Below are 6,000 nucleotides of genomic sequence, written 5' to 3'. Positions count from 1 at the left end.
ATTGTAGAGTGGTCACTTAAATGCCTTTCTATACAGAAAAGTTTCTGGTATATACAAAAAAACAAATGTGCAGAATTACTAGAATAAGGTTCCTGGCTACTAACAAGTTGTGCTTGATACTTGCTGGATGTAAGAAGTTGGTAATTTGCTGAATATGGTAAACTGGCATGCTTAGTATTATCAGATGGTTATTTGCTAAGTAGAAAAAGCGGGTCAATTGCTTGGTATATTGGGAAGTGAATGGACAGTCTGAAAGTGCAGATAAAAGAGCTGGAAAAAACATCTTTACATGAGGATTCACCCTTTAATGAATCTGTACTGAGGGCAGTTTTGTCTATAAATTACATACAAGTCTTCCTTGCAAAACGTAGTCATAATAAACAGTTATGTTCCAATAAATGATGCTGTAACATTCATTAGGATCCAGCAGTTCTTAGTTCTATGAAAAAGAAAAAAGAAAAAAAAGTTACCATTGCTCAGAAAAAGGTGTTGGTACTGACCTAAAGTTGCAAGTTGACATAAGATTTATTGCAGCTTCCAAACTCTGGACATGTCTTCAGACGCTTATTTTATTCATTTCTGAAATAATTTCATTGATTTCTTCCTGTTTCTGGAAATATTGTAGTTATAAGAATTAGAAATTTCACCAAAACAAGGTGGCTGCATTGCATCCCCTGAGTATGACTAGAAAAACAGGACTGTGACCCAGGAAGTAAAAATTATTTATATTATGTGATCAGGAAAATACACTTTCCATCTTTTTTAGTGAGCTAACTTGTTTTTCTATTTATGGACCAACAACACATTTTGAAATTGAAAATGTTATCTATGTAAACCCACTGTCTGACATTAAGGTTTATGTTTGCTTTTGTTCTTCATTTATCTTTAGATATACTGTATAATGCAATGTAAAGCAAGAATCCCATGCATAATATTATTTTAAAATAATGTTCTCCATTCACCCCCCTACAGCTAGTAAGATCTCAGGAGTACTGTACAACTAGCATCCCTGTTGGAGAATTCCCGGCAGACCTGCTGTAAGTGTTGTGGGAAGCCGAAGGAATAAGCCTATTGCTTGTACCTGGATTTTATTCAAAGTACAGGTTGATTTATGTTAGGGATGTGCTACGCCCCCCGTGTTTTGGTTTTGGATCTGTATCTTCTCGTGTTTTAGATCTGGATTTGGCTTTGCCAAAACCGCCTCTTGCGTGTTTTGGTTTTGGTTCTGTATTTTTTTTTTTCATTTATAAAAACTGCTAAAATCACATTATTTGGTTTTTCTTTTGTTCCTACAGTATTATTAACCTCAATAACATTCATTTCCACTAGTTTCCAGTCATTTTTGACCACCTCACAGCTCACAATATTGTTTTCATCCGGTTTAGGCCCAAAATTTGCTCCAAGCTAGCTGGCTGACTAAGCTAAGCTGCAGCAGTGGGCAGCACAAACATGTGGCAGTTCAACTTCCAACATGGCACATAAGTAAACATATGTTTTCATTAAACAAGAGGCCTGAGGGAGTTGGAGTATGTATGTAGTTGAAGGCAGGGACAGGAAGGGTTGATTGGTAGTAAATTAAATGTCATTTTTTGATTCCAAAGCAAATTTATGAGGGAGGAGGGGAGAGCATGGGTGAACAATATGTCCCATGCTTTGCCCACAAAATCAACTTGGTGGTTCAGAATATTTTTTTTTAAATTAAAAGGGCATACAGGAGATGCTGTCTGTGGCCATAAACATTCTGGACATTTTTGGCATTTAGCATCTGCATGTCAAAGATTGCAACAGCAGTGGCAGTTCAACTTTCAACATGCCACATCAGGAAACAAATGTTTTCATTATTCAATAGACCTGTGGGAGTTGGAGCATGTATGTAGTTGGAGGCAGGGAAAAGAAGATTTGATTAGTAGTAAATTTAATTACATTTTTTACAACAAATACTTAAATAATTCACGTCAGTCCTTGCTCCAGAAGAATCTTTGAGCTCTATGCCTGCTGCTGCTGCTGGGAGTGGATTTTTATCCCAGAAGGGGACCAGGAAGACTACTAGTAGTAGTACTTTAAAAAAACAATTGCCTGTTAAGCAATCATTTGCAAGGGGGAGCAAGTATGACAGCAGTCACCCAGTTGCATAATGGATCACTGACGCCATAGCATTTATGCTGGTATTAGGTGTGCGTCCAATATCCGCCAATAATGCAGTGGGTTTTAGATAGATAATTGAGGTCCTGTGTCCCTGCTACCAAATCCCATCAAAATTTCACTTCACTAGTAAAGCAGTTCCCAGCCTGTACAGGGACTTTAAAGAAAACGTAATTAGTGGCCTTCAAAATGCCGTTGTACCCACTGTCCACTTAACCACAGATATGTGGACAAACTGAACAGAGCAAATGCAAGATTTAAGATATAAGGTTTAAGTCTTACATTGTGTCTTTCTTCCCAATGGACACAGATCTGAAGAGATGCAAAGAGCTGTTGGCAAGCAAGTCATCAGCTCAAGTAGTACGTTATGCAGTGATGGCTTCTCCTTTAGTTTCTGCAGCAAGTGCATCTGCCTAGAAAAAACTAGACTTTCCCAAAAGACCCACTGGTGATGCAGATGAGTCAACACAAAACACAAAACTTTTTGGATGGATGTGCTGCAGATGACGTAACAGTGAGGAGATTCGTAGATGGTTAAGGTTCCTACCCTCTACTTATTTTGGCTTTGCAAAGGGTACAGATGACTTGACAATTGTTGTCCGGATTTGAGTATAAATAATTCCACACATACGTAAGAAGTGAATTTTTTTGTCTTGTGCCTAGGCATGACAATGGGCTTTTCCTTATCATGGGCAATAACTGTTTCTTCCACTAGTGCCTGATTTACACAAACAACATCCTCATCAACAACATCCTTATTAGCGTCAGCTACACAAATATTCTGCTCATCCTGGTGCACTTCCACAGAAGCATCCTCGATTTCTATGTCAGCATGTTCACTTGTGCTTACATCATCATAAGAGGCAGAACCACCATTCATAAATAAAGTCCAAGGCTTTAGCCTTTCCATGAAATAAATGAGGGGGCGGTCTGCGCTTCACATTTGTGGTGTGGTGGTGTGGTGGTGGGGTTAGGGTGGGAGGTGGGATGAGGAAATGGTAGGTGCAGCAGTGTGAAAACAGGAGTATCTGTGCCTGTTGGTTCAAACGGAGAAATATGTGGTACACATGCACTCCTAAGGGTGTGTGTGGGAGAAAGGGAAGGTGAAAAAAAGGAAGGGGGGGGGATAGAGGGTGGGGTTGTGGAATAGGAAGGGAGTGGAAATGTGGGGTTGTTGGGGAAATGGAAGTGTGGGTATGTGGCTGTTGTATAGATAATGTTTTTGGGTGTACGTGGGTGAATAAAAATGAGGCAGACAATAAGTGTAGGATCCAACCTTTTAGTGAGTAAGGCACAATGCTACCCTAGGTAGTTTCGTTATATGGTGTGGGGATTAGCAGATAAGTATAGTGTTCCTCGGTTGGGGAGTGGGTGTACCCTTTCAGGGGGCTCCTTTCTGTGCGGTCCTTACTCCTGCACATTTCCCTGCTGGTCTCACACCTCCTTGAAGAAGGCACCAGTGCTGAAATGCCACTTCCATGCCACTTCATGTGGTGATACTGGCGTATTGCCAATTTTATGTCTTTCTGCAGCTAACTTTCCATTTGATGTTTTTTTCTTTACCACTGTAAAATATTGGTCCTTGATTTTAGATGCCCTTACTTAAGCCCTGTATGCCCTTGGGCATTGGCTTTATGTCCCTAACTCGAACTCCACCTGCCACCCACTTCTGCTTGCACGTTACTAACGTACGTGCATCGTCAGGGACTCTGACTCTGATGACCGAAGGACGCAGATGAAGAACACCAAGTTTCCGAGCACAGTGTAAAGTACGGACGGCACGGAAAGATGAGGACACTGCCGCTGAGAAGAGCTCATCGGCGATGAGGACCTGGAGAGCTCTCTAGCTGCCTACCTGTATACTCACCATACCAGACCAACACAGCAACCAACTAACCGGTAAGATCACACCAAACATTATCTCATGCGGAGCCCAGGATATACAGGAGGGATTTAACCTAATCCATTTCAGCTAAACTACAGAGCACGTACACTCATACATGCTGATTGTCTCCCTTGAGGCGGATGAGATCTTCCAGCAAGATAATACGACATATCACATGGCTAGAAATGTCCGACAGTGGTTGAACGAACATGACCAAGACTTCCAAGTACTTCCCTGGTCCCCTAATTCCCCAGACTTGAACCCAATTGAGCATCTGTGGGACCACCTCGATCATTGTGTTCGCTCTATGGATACTCCACCACACACCCTCCAGCGGCTGTGGGATGCACTGCAGTCAGTATGGCTCCAGATACCTGTGCCAACCTACCGGCACCTTATTGAATCACTACCAGCCCGTTTAGCTGCTGGCCATGCTGCACGTGGTGGTTACTCTGGCTATTAGCTAAAATCATGTAATTTGGACCTGTTTTGTTTCTACAGTACTATTAACATAAATAACATTCATTTCCAGCCATTTCCAGTCAGTTGAGACCACTCACAATATTGTTATATTGGGATCTCTGAAAAACAGGTATTGCAAAATAGAGGTAAAAAAGGGTTTCCACTATTTCCCAGTAGCCATCACCAGGCTGAATCAGCCGGGCGAGTATATCGCTACAGCAGGAAGACACACAGTGTCTAATGCTAGCCAGCCCCAAACTGGTCAGTTCAGGTCTTGAATCCCTCAGAAAGTCGGGACCCCTAGAAAAATGTGGTCTCCCGTCCTGAGGGACAACCAGCCTTGGACTCGTTAATGATATGTAATATGTCCCTGATATAGCATCTCCCCTCCCCAGCTGGTGCTGGTTATTGGGAAATAGTCCTTTTTTTCCAATACCAGACCAGGCTCAGATGTCCACGACTGGTTATGGATTTGGGTGGGACTTCATGCCTTTTTTTTAATTAATAATTTCTTCTATTTTTTTATACACAACAAAGCCTGCACAGATCAGCATTAATTAATTAATTCATTGATGAATTAATTATAATTGATTGATTAAGAAAATTTTATTTAAGGCTATAAAAGATTGCATTGTCAATAGCAAAGGATTCCTCACAAGGTTTGAAAGAGAAGCCAAGAAAATTAATAGTTGCACTGCAGAGCAGCTAACTCCAAATCAGATTAACTTATACTAACTAAATCTGGAGGCTGACCTGCTGCCCATACTACCCCCTATGCCTTAATTGGGTAACACACTCCTGTAGTACATTTATGAGGTGCAACAGTGAGTCTGATTATGAGGGATAATACACACATAAAAAAATAGATTTTGATAAAAGACAAATAAAAGAAAGTAGCCACAAACTGCAACACACTCTGCAGATATAAAGGCTGTGGCCATTGACCTACTGACCATTAGCGATCTTAAACCAGTGGCATACAGGAAGTAGGGTATTTGGAGCCCAGGGCAAGAAGAAAAAACAGAGCTCCTCTCCCCCCCCCCAAGTACTGTATGTGCGTGCATCGAAAAAGTGGGCGTGGTCAATGCCAAAAGTGGGGTGGTCACTGAAAAATGGGGGCATGTCATCATAACATACCACCATTTATTTTTACTCTGGGAACATTCCTTTCCTTTCCATATGCACCTTAATGCCTCCAGTATTAGTACCCCTTATGCAATGCCCACTGTAGTAGTGCTCCTTATGCAATGTCCCAAGTAGTAGTGCCCCTCATGCAATGCCCACTGTAGTAGTGCCCCTTATGCAATGTCCCCAGTAGCAGTGCCCCTTATGCAATGCCCCCTGTAGTAGTGCCCCTTATGCAGTGCCCCCAGTAGTAGTAATTCTTGCTTGCAGTCACAGCACTTATACTGTATATATATGAAACGCACTGGGGGACAGCACACACAGGTTGAATAAACAAAAAAAAATGTTTTACTTTTTCCTCAAATGACAACTGCAGAGTCACACTG

General features: G+C 41.6%; 1 long non-coding RNA gene across 1 annotated transcript in view; it reads right to left on the bottom strand.

Moving 5' to 3' along the window:
* Positions 1–424: 424 nt before the first annotated feature.
* The window catches only part of LOC148508249 (uncharacterized), a 259,369-nt gene continuing 253,793 nt past the window's right edge, over positions 425–6,000 (bottom strand). Inside the window, exon 3 of the long non-coding RNA XR_015869601.1 lies at positions 425–439. This is a non-coding gene — a long non-coding RNA (uncharacterized LOC148508249). The remainder of the gene's footprint in view (positions 440–6,000) is intronic.

The sequence above is a fragment of the Taudactylus pleione genome, unplaced genomic scaffold (genome assembly GCF_031769625.1).
Source record: "Taudactylus pleione unplaced genomic scaffold, aTauple2 ptg000372l, whole genome shotgun sequence".
NCBI classification, from domain to species: Eukaryota; Metazoa; Chordata; class Amphibia; order Anura; family Myobatrachidae; genus Taudactylus; species Taudactylus pleione.
This window is presented reverse-complemented; position numbering and strand designations above follow the sequence as displayed.